At 46.0% G+C, this 13193-nt stretch overlaps 1 protein-coding gene across 5 annotated transcripts in view; it reads right to left on the bottom strand.

The window, feature by feature from the left end:
- Nucleotides 1-13193, bottom strand: part of MCPH1 (microcephalin 1) — a 245714-nt gene that overhangs the window by 12645 nt on the left and 219876 nt on the right. The gene's annotated exons all lie outside the window — the stretch shown is intronic.

The raw sequence follows: 13193 nt of genomic DNA, 5'->3' as shown, positions 1-13193 counted from the left end.
ATTTGGGAATTTATCCTACAAATACACTCCCTGATGTATATTAGGACATGCATGTATAGGAGTGTGTTGCCATAGAAACGAAGGTGATTGGCAGGCTTTGTTTATATTACAAATATAATAGGACACATGATTCTGCTTATTACTGAGCTGCTTCAGTTAAACTCATTCCAGCAAGCGGAAGGTCTTACGAATGTCATCCTTTCCCAATCCTCCCTGAGGACAGACCACCCTTGTTATTCATCTCCGTCCCCCCAGGGCTTTCACATCTCAGGTCCTCGTGATGATGAGATGGGTCTATACATACAAGGACCAGTGCAGTCTCACCCCCGGAGACCACACTCTGCCTCTGAAGGCACAGATCATAAGATTGCTTTGCGACTGTAGGATGTGACATTGCCTTAATAATTCTGACCATGGCTAGTCAACTTTCCTCTCTAGCAAAGCACCATTTTGTCCCCACTGGTACATTTTTAAAAATAAATTGAGAATTATAAGGCTGCAAGCAGCACAAAAAGTTTAACAGAGCAGCTGAGAATGCTGAGTGTGCCCGATGGTGACCTCTGCTTCTGCCCCCAGCAGGCCTTACCCTGAAGGGCTACCTTTTACTTCAAGATCTAGGAGAAAAGCTTCAAATGCACAAATTTTAATGTCAACTTGCTGTTGATTATTTTCATTTCCTTCTCAATCCCTAGTATAATAGCAATTCACAGCAATTTGCTCTAAATCCTAATTTCATTTCAAACTCATCAAAACACACACAGACACAACAAATGCTGCCAATCACCAGAAAAAGGCGTCTGGGTGGGACATGCAGGCATTATTACAGGGCAGTGGAGGGCACAGGAGCAGATTGCAGGGGTGATGGTGGTGTGTTATTTCTGTTCTTTCCTCAAAGATGACCTCAGAGATAACCAGGTTTATCTACACTGACCTAGAAGTTTCTAGCTAAAAATGGCTAAAATATAATTTTAGAAAAATCATAACTCATATAGGTGTTATCTTAAGATGTGTTCATTTTATTTGACTCTGACAGATGCTGTAACTGGTTCAAAGGAGAATTAACACATTTATAGGTATGAATATTGAAATGAACTTGCAAATGGACGAAAACATTGGCTTTTCTGTGGAGGAGGAGGATATTCCCTCCACCGGACGGAATTCATTTCATGTCCACAGACAAAAATCGTTTGCATTGCCAGCAGGATTTACAATTTACAGAGTTGTGAAATAGCTCAAAGGCAATGAAAGCTGGAATCAGACAACCTGGGAGGATGTGCACAGTCTGAAAAAGGAGAGTTTTCCAATGAAGCACAGTTTTTCCTACAGAGCCCAGGATGTCTGATGTTTAAAAGAAATCATGGAAGGAAAGGGGATTAAGTGGCGTTTACTGGACTCTTCTAGGCTTAAGTAGCCTCCAAATTAAACAGGACAGGTCAGTGGTCAGGGTGAATTTTGGGTGAAGTTCAGAAGAGTTCCCACTTGTCTCTGTGAATGCTGACATAAAATAATCATTATATACACATATATATGTTTGGATGTATAAGTATGCATATTTATGTATATATATATAAAAAGCAAGGAGGCGGCTGACCAAAGGTAGAAATCTTTCTCTGCCCTGAGCTCTTCATTTGAACCCTTGTTTGTAAAGGATTAGGACATTGCTGAAGGGTCTAAGTTACTGAAGGCCAAAGAGACATTAGCTTTGCTTTATAAAATGTTGCCTTTGCATCTGTGCCCTCGTCAAGCAAGCTATACTGATTTAATACGTTTTAGCTCAGGTCCTTCCAGTCTATCTTGTCAGTCAAGGCGGACCACACTGTTTACAAAGCTAAGCAGTGCAGAACTTCCCCCAATGCTTCCAGCCTCAGTGACTTCCAGTTATTTACCCCGACGAGGGTGGACACCCCACAGGAGAGGGTGTTGACTGTTCATTTAGTCCAGACACGGGTGTTAGATTTCAGTTAGCAAATTTCTTTTCCCTCCAGGAAGAGCTCACCCTGACTATTACTCTCCAACCCACTGATAGTTTCTAGAGGTACTTTGCAGCCATATGCAGCAGAGGAGGTACAAGTCCTCACTATGGAATTCTCAAGGCCAACTATTCCACGTTTGAGGAACCTGGAGCTCAGGGAGGTTGGTTCACCTGAGATCACACACCACTAAATAGTAATGTCAGGTTCTGAACAAAGGGTGTCGGGCCCCAACGTCCTGGTCTTCCCATATCTTCACATGGTCTCTGCTCCTCACAAGTAACAGAGGGAGAGCAACACCCATCCCCACGTCATACCCATCAAATGAAATAACGCCATGCCTCTTCAGATCTAAGATGCACTTCCTCACATCCTAGCAACAATAATCTAAGGATGGGTCTCACAGTGCATGGTGGGTTGTAGTTTGATTGGCCAAATACACCAAATACACATGTATGCTGCAACTCACAGAACTGTACACCAAAAAAAAGTCAATTTTAATGTACGTTAATTTAAAAGATAAGATAGAAAAATTAAAAAATATATTTTTTTAGCCTCATATTTTTCTATATCTCATTTTTCTTTCTAGGACAATTTAATTTTCTATACCCCATGTTTCTTCTCCCATGGAGCCTTTGCTGAATGGTGCTCCTCTAAGATCCTATCCACCCCTAGACTGCGGCACTTACTTGGAACTCAGCTCGTAGCACTAGCGAACAGCTCATGCTCACAACCACACAAGTACAACAGTAGATATCTGCAATTGTAGCTGCTGTGGCTGCAAAGGTTAGGCAGAGACCATAACTGACTGGTGTGATGGTTAATTTTATGTGTCAGCTGGACCGGGCTAAGGGATGCCTAGAAAGCTGGTAAAACCTAGTTTCTGGGTGTGTGTGTGTGAGGGTGTCTCTGCAACATCTAATGCTTCGAGGGCTTGGATAGAACAAAAAGGTGAAGCAAGGCCAAATTCCCTCTCTCTGCTTGAGCTGGGACGTCCATCTTCTCCTGTCCTCGGACACCAGAGCTCCTGGTTCTCGGGCCTCTGGATTAGGACTGAATTGCACCACCAGCTTTCCTGGGTCTCCAGCTTACAGACCGAAGATCATGGGACTTCTCAGCCTCCATAATCATGTGAGCCAATCCCTAAAATAAACCTCCTCTTATATCTATAAATCCTATTGGTTCTGTTTCTCTGGAGAATCCTGACTAATACAAGTGCGTCAAGAGTGAAGAGACAGCATGTTTAGGTGGGAGGGTGGTTCTATGATCCTTTTTCTTTTAAAATAATAATGAATGGTAAATACATAGTGAAAATAGCTGAAAATTCCCACCACCAGAAGAGGCGGTTTCTTCCCTCCCACCCACCATCCACACTGTGTGGTCCCTTCTTAGGGTCCTCTGCAGGGAGGTCCAGCTGGTTGAAGTGCTACATCAGGTGGGGGCAGCCAGGCTGGGAAGGGAACTGGACCCCCGTGCTCCATTTGGCCTCACACTTTGGTGCTGACCCCAGAGACGCAGCACAAGAGAGGACAGGAGGTGAGAGAGGGGCAGAGCCAAACAATGTGCCAGTGTTGGATGCCTCAGTTCAATGCTAACTTCTGGCTAATGGGGATACTGTGGAAGAAGGCAGAGAATGTCAGCGTTGGGAAGGATCTTGGAGATCATCTCAACCATGGGTCAAATTTTAAAGATGAAACTGAAGCTCAGGGAGACAAAGTTCCTTATCTGATGTCACTGAGATCCTGGAAACGCTTTCCTGTGCTTCCTAAGATGCAAAATCCTCTTACCATTGCCTGCCACCGTGCAGCTCAGGGCTGAGCTCCAGCACCAATGCTCTCGGTCCCCACACCTCTCCTTGCAGGAGAAATACTTGTTGATTCTTTTGTCACTTCATTATTTAATTCATTTACTCATTCATCTGGGTATCAGGCTAAGTTCTGAAGAGACAGAAATGGGAGGACACAGTGGTCGCTTCTCCAGGACTTTGTAGAAATTACAGTACAACAAGACATGTCATTTCATAGGATGGGAAATGAGAACCCAAGTAGACTTCACAGTGGTAGCATCTGACTTGCAGTTGGAGAGTGAGTCGAAGGATGTTTGCTCAATGAAAAGCACTGGAGGGCACTTCAGGTAAAAGGTGTGTGAAAGATCCCACACACTTGCTCAAATAGTCCAGGATCACTGGGGGGTGACGTGTGAGGGATGCAGGGTTGGGCACGTGGTCACAATAACAAGAGCTAACTTTTAAAAGCGTTCAAGTGTGTGCCAAGGTGATGAGGCTGACTAAGCAGGCACCAGAGTAATCTTGATTACATAGTATCATATCTAGTTAACAAGGAAACACTAAAACATTGAGCAGGAGATGAGGTCACGAAATCCGTGTGTTTAGGAGATCACGCTGCAGACACCATGGAAGGGTTGACATCAGAAACAGGAAGACCCGAAGGAACGGACTGCAATAAATTCAACAAAAACTAAAGAAGGGCAGGGCACAGGGAGGGGAGAGGAAGTGATCAAGATGGAATAAGAAGGCAAATTCACCAGGATCCTGCTGTGTGTAATGGGGGAGGTTAGTACTGGAGACATTAACAGAGCCATGCGTGGTGTTTGTAGGAAAGCTCAGCAGCTGAGGTGTTAAAGTTTCCAATAAATAATACCTCTCTTTCCCCAATTCAATACTAACTGGGAGACAGATATAGGGTATCAAATTGAGATAATAATCACGACTGTCATTCACAAAGCTGACTGGAGACTTGGGCCCTAGACCTATGGTCATGTGAGTTTGCTAACACTGCCCTAGTGATTTAGGAGGTGGCACCACAAATTCACAGCAGGCACCGGAGCGAGGGCCCCCTCCATGGCAGGGGCAAGCTGAGAGTGGGTGAACAGGAAGTCTTGCCTCGGGAAGGTGGGCAGATCCGAAGCGGGGGCGCAGAGGGGCTGAGTCAGGATGCCCAGCTCCTTGCAAACTCTCAGTTTACAAGTGAGTCTTCCTCTCCTGGGGGTGCGAGTGAGAGGAGGAGGCCCGAGACCACGGAAACACGAGGCTCCTCTAACATCAACGTGAGAACGCAAACACCTGAAACACAGTGACTTGAAGGAGCTCTTATCGTGAATCACTCGAGGCGCTCAGACTTGGGTGAAATCCCTAGCTCTTCGGGAACCATCTTAGAAAACAGATCCTAGTGTGAACCATCTCAACAGAGAAGATGGCAGACTCAGAGCAACTGTTTAGAAACACAAAATAGAATGAGAAGTTTCACCTTCTAAAAATGTCAGTGCCTACCCTTGACCATGTCGGATGGATTGAGTCTGTCAAAGGTAAAATGAACTGGCTGTCCTTAGAACTGGAGAGAAAAACAAATGATGTCTACGGACCTGGGAAATTAAAAAATAATAATGAACTAAATACAGAACACACCTTTATTGTGACACTTACCCAAATCCCATAAAAATAAAAAAAGACAAAGTCTTCACATGAGGAATACATAAAGACGCCTACGACCCCTCCCTGCTACTGTCATTCCTCTTATCTCCTGGCCATTTTATTTCTGAGCTCACTGTCACTTTCCATCACCACTCCTGTTCTAATTTGTGGACATTTAAAAAGACACAGAGGCGATCCTCCAAACACCGTGTGCTCTCAATTTCTTGGACCCCTCTTTCCTGAGGAGTTTGTCCTCCACCTACCTCAGGCTCACCCCCTAGGGAGTTGCAGAATTTCATATGTCCCACATTCTCATCACCATCTCCCGTCTTTCTGGCCCATTCCTTCTGGAAGCCGGCTGGGGCCTCTGTCGGTTGATACTATCACCTTCTCACTTTCACCCCGACCACGCCCCCTCTCCACTCCTAAACCACTTCAAGCCCATGATCCATCTCCTAGATGGCTGCTCACAGCTCGCCAGTCTCCAGCACCTCATCCCTCCTCACACGCAGCTGACGACACCTCACTGATTCCTCCACAGCAGAACAGCTGATACTGTAGATGGACCATCCCTACTACGGCCGAACCCAACTGTACACCACGGGGCTCTCTCCCCTGCTGAGGCCTTGTTCCACCAATTCTCCGTCTCTCTCCTGATCATCAAGTTTTGCTCACTATACTCACACCGACATACAAAAACACCATTATTTCTCCGGTCCCCAACACCTTTCCCTGTTCTACTTCCTTTGCCAGGTTCTGCCCCACATCTTTGTGTCTCTCTGTAGCACAACTTCTTGAAAGAGTGGTCCATGCTCCTGCCTCTCGTTCTCCTCCCGTCCATCCGCTGTGATGGGCTTTTGCCCCCACCAGGTCCATGGAACTGCTTCTGTCACATCACTGAGGACCTCACACTGCTGACACCAAGGGGCAGTTCTGAGTCCTCATCTCATAGGGACCAGCAGGACCTGGGACACTGATGACCCCTCCCCCTCCCTCAGTCCCTTTCTTTGCTCGCTCCTATGACCCACCCTCCCCTAATTCCTTCCACCTCCCTAGCTGCTGCTGCTTTGTTGGGTCTTTCTCTTCTTCCTGACTCTCGATGCCCAAGTGCCACAGGACTCAGTTTGCGGTCCTTCTCTTTCTACACTCACTCCTTAGTGACCTCAGCCAGCGCCATGGCCTCAAAGATCCACCTTGTGCTGATAACTCTCATATTTTGTCTCTAGCTCAGACCTCTTTCCAGAATCCCAGGTCCAGCTGCCTTCTTGCCAGTCCCCTCGGATGTCCGACAGACCTCTCAGACCCAATCCCGGCCTTTCCTCCTCCTCCCTCAACCTGCTACTCCCGCAGCCTTCTCCATCTCAAAGTTTGGCCATTCCATCCTTCCAGGTGCCCAGGCCAGAAACACTGGGGCCAGCCTTGACTTCTCACCCCTCTCACTCCTCCCACCTCACCTATGAGGAAATCTAGTCAGCTCACCTTCAAGATATGTGCAGACGAGGACCACTCTCATTGCTGGGCACTCTGGTCCAAGCCAAGCTAGCATCATCTCGCACTGAACTGGTCTCCCTGCTTCTAAACTTGACCTGCTTACAGACTCTTCTCAACAGCGTGAGAATTTTAAAAACGTAAGTCAGATCATGTCACCTGTTCAAGATGCTGGCACCTCATTTCATTCAAAATAAAAGCTGAAGTCCTTGCAATGGGCAACGTGGCAATGCCTCTCACTTCCCTCTTAGCACGTTCCTCCTAGCTCACTCCATTCCCCCCTGGCCTCCCTGCTGTTCCTGAACACATGCCTCAGGGCCTTTGTACTAACTTGCCTCTCTGCCTGGGATGTTCTTCCTTCAGATGTCCACATGGCTAGTTCTCTCACCTCCTTCAAGTCTTTATTCAGCTGTCACATCTCAAGGAGGCCTGCCCTACCCACCCCACTCAAACTCCCAACGCCCTCCTCACCATCAGCAATCCTGATCCCCTTAATCTATTCTACTTCTTCTCCTGCCACACATTTTACCATCTCATAACATATAATTTATTTACTCACTGTTTATTTTATGTTCCTCCTGCTAGAATCCAAGGGCAGGAATCCTTGTTTTGTTCAAGGATATATCCCTGCACCTAGAACAATGCCTGGCACACAGTAGGTGCTCAATCATATCTGTGAATCAATGAATTTATTGAGTGAGTGTGGAGTGTTGTGCTCGGGAGACCGACGAGAATATAGAGTCTGGTTTCAGGAAAGCTTCTACTCTAGTAGGAAGAGAAACTTACCCCCTGGGGGAATCAAGGTGGCAGTGACAAGACAAGAAGGATTTCAACAAAGGGCAGAGATCATGGTGGGTGGGAGCATGGGAGAAAGCTCCACAGGGCAGCAGGGCCTTCAGCCAGCCTGAAGGAGTAGGACTTGAGCAAGCACAGGGAGGTGATCTGGGTGGACAGCGAGGCGATCAGCCTAAGCAGTCCCGCCAGGAGCAGTAGGTGGGGAAAGAGAGGACCAGGGCAGAGGCTGGGCCAGCCGAGGGAGGGCAGAGGGTGCTGGAACAGGTCCTCAACTGGGCTCAGGGTGGAGGGGAGGGTCTACGGAGATTACAGTGGAAATTGCAGAGGATGCATCGGAAAGGGCAGATTCTGATGCTGGAAGAGCAAAGAGTGGGTATGGATCTAGATTAGCGGGGTCACAGAGGGAATGGGGAAAGAGTAGTAAGTCTAAGGTAGATCTTAAAAGACAAGATGAGGACTACTGATGGACAGCGTGTAGAGGATGAGGAGCAGGAAGCTGCAGGGTAATTCCCTAGCCAGGGGGATGGGAAGAGAGGTGACTCCACTGGGAGACCTGGGCTGGCTGGGGGGAGCTGGTGTGACAAGTGGGAGGACGCAGGCTTGGTTCTGGAAACGATGACTCGGACGGAGCGGCATGTCACAAATCAGGCAGCGTGAGGTACCGTTCTGAGAGCTGGTGCAGGAGTCACCTGAACAGAGTGACAACTAAAGCCAGGAGAGGATGGATTCCTTTCCTGCTCAATGTGCAGTCCACAACTTCCGAGTCTGGATGTTGCAATTTGAAACACTGTTAGTGAGACACTCTTTGAAAGAGCTCGAGAGGGGTTTTTGTAAGAAAAACCAATGTCTTATCTTAGATTTTGGGAAATGGGCTAAAAGATACATAGCTTTAGGAATGTATCAAACAGTTTCGTCAAATCCTGGCCCTGGAGACCTACGGGCTATGGGAAAGTTGAGTGATAACAAACTAATAAATCCTGCCTTCTGTTGGAAGTGAGTTTAGAGGTCTGCACTTTCTAAGCAGAATGATATTATGGTTTTTCATCATGAGGAAAGAAAGTCTTAAACCAGGGAGCTGAAAGGAAAGAAGACAGATGCTTTCCTTTCTCTGGGCAATTTTGTCATCACTGAGAGAAAACAGATTTGAGGAAGATTATGACTCTGACCAAATGTTGCACTAGAAAGTCTGCAAAGACCAGCTAACTACCCCAAACTCTGGAAGGGGTGGAACACAGAGGTAAGATTTAGGGTAAGTTATAAAAGGGTATTCTAACTAGTAACCAAGAACATGGTTTGAAAAAGTTAAGAAAAAGTTAAAAATCATGAATAAAGACACCAAACTGTAACACAGACTTTCTTTGTTTAAATTACTGTAGCTAGGGGCCGGCCCCGTGGCTTAGCGGTTAAGTGCATGTGCTCCGCCGCTGGCGGCCCGGGTTCAGATCCCGGGCACGCACCGACGCACCGCTCCTCCCGCCATGCTGAGGCCGCGCCCCACATACAGCAACTAGAAGGCTGTGCAACTATGACATACAACTATCTACTGAGGCTTTGGGGGGAAAAATAAATAAATAAAAATTAAAAAAAAAATTACTGTAGCTAGTGTTCCCAAACTTTCTGACTCTCAAGGACTCTGACAGCAAAGCCCAAAGCAGCTCCTGTCAGAGTAAATTTCCTGTAAGGTCTCATATTTTATATAGTATATCTGCTTGTTTTACTATTAACATGTTTTAAGTTACTTATTAATAAGTAAACATATCACATAAGAAAGATCAGGGCACACACAGCTCAGTTTAAGAAGTACAGTTGGAGTAACATCTAAAAATAGTACATTTTTTAAAGCTGCTCACATTTAGAATGAAACATTCTAGCAATAAAAGGGATTATTTGAGTCCAACTTTTTCATTTTACCGATAAGCAAACCAAAGCAGAGAAAAGTTAAGTGCAGGAGGCTACAGAGAGTAAAACAAAATGGGCCTGCAATACAGGAAGCCAGGACCTCTATTAAGAGTTTTGATCTCAAATTCCCACATACCTACTAGGGGCTGGGTGGTAGGGAGGAAGAAAACGATGATAAAACATGGAAGCTCCCTATGGAGAAAAGGAAACCCTTGTGCACTGTTGGTGGGAATGTAAATTGGTGCAGTCACTATGCAAAGCAGTATGGAGGTTCCTCAAAAAATTAAAAATAGAACTACCATATGATCCAGCAATTCCACTTCTGGGTATTTATCTGAAGGAAACAAAAACACTAACTCAAAAAGATATATGTACCCCCACGTTTATAGCAGCATTATTTTAACAGCCAAGATATGGAAACAACCTAAGTGTCTATTGATGAATGAATGGATAACAAAGATGTGGTATATATACACAATGGAATATTACTCAGCCATGAGAAAGGAGGCTATACTGCCATTTATAGCAGCATGGTTGGACTTTGAGGGCATTATGCTAAGTGAGATAAGTCAGACAAAGAAAGACAAATACCATATGACCTCACTTATATGTGGAATCTAAAGAAGTCAAACTTGTAAAGACAGAGAATAAAATGGTGGTTACCAGGGGCTGGGGGTGGAGACACATGACAGACGATGTTTAAGGGAACAAACTTACAGCAAGTAGTAAATAAGACCTAGAGATATAATGCACAGTATAGGGAATATAGACAACAATACCGTATTATAATCATCAAACTTGCTAAGAGACTAGAACTTAAGTATTCCAGCTACTAAAAAGAAAAGATAATTATGTAACTTGATAGAGGTGCTAATTATTGCTACAATGGCAATCATATTACAATATATAAATGTATCAAATTAACATGTCATATGCCTTAAATTTACACAATGCAATCAATATGTCAAATAGATTTCAATTAAAAAAAAACAAAACAAAAAAATCATGGATGCCCCCTCCAGTCACATCTTATCTCTGCCACCTACTATGCGACCCTGAGCTTCAGTGGGCTCACATGCAGTGTGGGTCAATGCCAATGCTGCCCAGGGTGTGGGGACAGGACGGGAGCACATGGCCATGTGGTTGAGGTATTTGGAACAGTGTCTGGCAGAAGATGGCTTCATCTGGACTGAATTCTCTGCAGCTTTCAACACTGTTGCTGACATCGCCTCCCCGCTGTGAAACATCTTGTCCCCTTGGGCCCTGGGACATATCCCCCTGGCATTCTCCCTCGGCCCCTCCCCTCTGCTTGGGTTCATCTTCCCACTGGGCCATTAGATCCCGAGACTCCTCACAGCCCTCTCCTCTTCACAAGCAGGCTCACTCCTCAACAGATGACTGACACATATCTTTTCCGTCTTGAGTACAGAGCTCTCCTCTGAGCTCTGGGCCTACAACCAACTGCCAGCCTGACTCTCTTTCTGGATGACTCACAGGCCCTCCACACTCATCATGTCTAAAACTTAACTCATGCTCCTCATTCCCAAACCGGGTCCCGTTACATAATAGCTAACAGTTAGTAAGAGCCTACTGTGTGCAGGCACTTCTAAGAACTTCACATGAATTAGCTCACTTAAATCCTTGAAACAAATAATGAAAGAGACGTTGTCGCTGTTTCCAGTTCACAGATGAAAATAAGGCACAGAGAGGGTTAGCTTGCACATGGTCACATAATTAGGACGTGAAGCAACCTTGGATTCTAACCCAGGCAAGCCACATTCCTAATAATTACATAAGATTGCTTTCAGAATCTCAGTGAATGGAACCAGCTACCCAGGAATCTTCTCTGACTTCTTTTTTTCCCTCACCTTCTTTATCCAATTCATCACCATGTCTTGCAGATTTTTTTTTTTTTAAAGATTTTATTTATTCATTTTTTCCCCCCAAAGCCCCAGCAGACAGCTGCATGTCACAGCTGCACATCCCTCCAGTCGCTGCACGTGGGACGCGGCCCCAGCATGGCCGGAGAAGTGGTGCGTCCGTGCACGCCCGGGATCCGAATCCGGGCCGCCAGCAGCAGAGCGCGCGCGCCCAACCGCCAAGCCACGGGGCCGGCCCTGTCTTGCAGATTTGATCTCCTGAATATCATTTGATGTCCATCCATCTATCTTCAACTCCACCATCACCATTCTAGCCAAGCTGCAATAATTTCTTTTCTGTACTAATGAAGTAGTTTACAAACTGGGTCCTGGCACCCACTCTTGTGTCATCTCTCACATATATTTCTTTTTTTCTAAATGAGGTATTAAATGCACAGCCAGCCCTGGCGGTCTAGTGGTTAAGATCTGGGCTCTCACTGCCACAGCCTGGGTGTGTTTCCTGGTCAGGGAACCACACCACCCGTCTGTTGGCTGCCATACTGTGGCGGCTATGTGTCGCTGTGATGCTGAAAGCTATGTCACTAGTATTTCAAATACCAGCAGGGTCCCCCATGGTGGACAGGTTTCAGTGGAGCTTCCAGACTAAGACAGACAAGGAAGAAGGAGCTGTCCACCCACTTCCGAAAAAATGGCCATGAAAATCCTATGAATAGTGTGGAACATTGTCTGATATAGCACTGGAAGGTGAGAGGATGGCGCAAAAAGACCGCGCAGGGTTCCGCTCTGCTGTGCACAGGGTCGCTAGGAGTCAGAATCAACTCAATGGCATCACCAACAAATTAAACGCATAAAGTGCATAAGTACACTAGTCTTAAGCTTACACCCTATGCACACACCTGTGTAACCACCATCACCATTATGATGGTGAACATTTCCAGCACTCCAGAGGGTTCTCCTTGCCCCTCCACAGAGAATTCACATCCCCGCCCCAAGAGATAACCACTATTCTGAGCTCCATCATCATGGATGAGTTCTATCTATTACTGAACTTTATAAAGATGGAGGCATATGGTATGTACCCTTTTGTATCTGGCTTCTTTTGCTCAACACAATGTCTACACAAATATACTCTTAAAACCCTCCAATAGCTTCTCATTACTCAGAGCAAAAACCAAAACTTCTTGAATGGTATACAGGACCTTCCATGAGCTGGCCCCTACTTTTATCCGTGGCCCAATCTAGCATCCTCCTCTCCCTCCCTCTGTCCCATCACACTAGTCTCCTTCCAGCCTCGTATGCTCTCTGCCTCTTTCTGGCCACAGGGCCTTTACACATGCTGCCCCCTCTGCTTGGACAATGCGTCAGTCCCTTCTCAGTCAGGTAACTCCCACTCATCATCTGGATTTGGGCTCAACTGCCATCTCTTCAGGGAAGCCCTTGCTATTCCCCAGCTAAACCACATCTGTATCATCCTTTTATTTAATAAATACTAAGCACCTATTAGGTGATAGCCACTGTTCTAAACGTTTTATAAATATTAACTTATTTAATCCTCTTAAAAATTCTATGGGGCAGGTACTGTTATTATCCCCCCTTTTCCATAAGAGCAACTGAAGACGCGAAGAGGAAGTAACTTGCCTAAGGTCACAAAGCTAAGGGGTGAGGAGCAGGGGCTGGGAGAGCAGTCTGCTGGGCATGAGAACCTGCCCGTCCCCTGGGGTGACGCTGCCG

Source organism: Diceros bicornis, chromosome 29 (genome assembly GCF_020826845.1).
Source record: "Diceros bicornis minor isolate mBicDic1 chromosome 29, mDicBic1.mat.cur, whole genome shotgun sequence".
NCBI classification, from domain to species: domain Eukaryota; kingdom Metazoa; phylum Chordata; class Mammalia; order Perissodactyla; family Rhinocerotidae; genus Diceros; species Diceros bicornis.
This window is presented reverse-complemented; position numbering and strand designations above follow the sequence as displayed.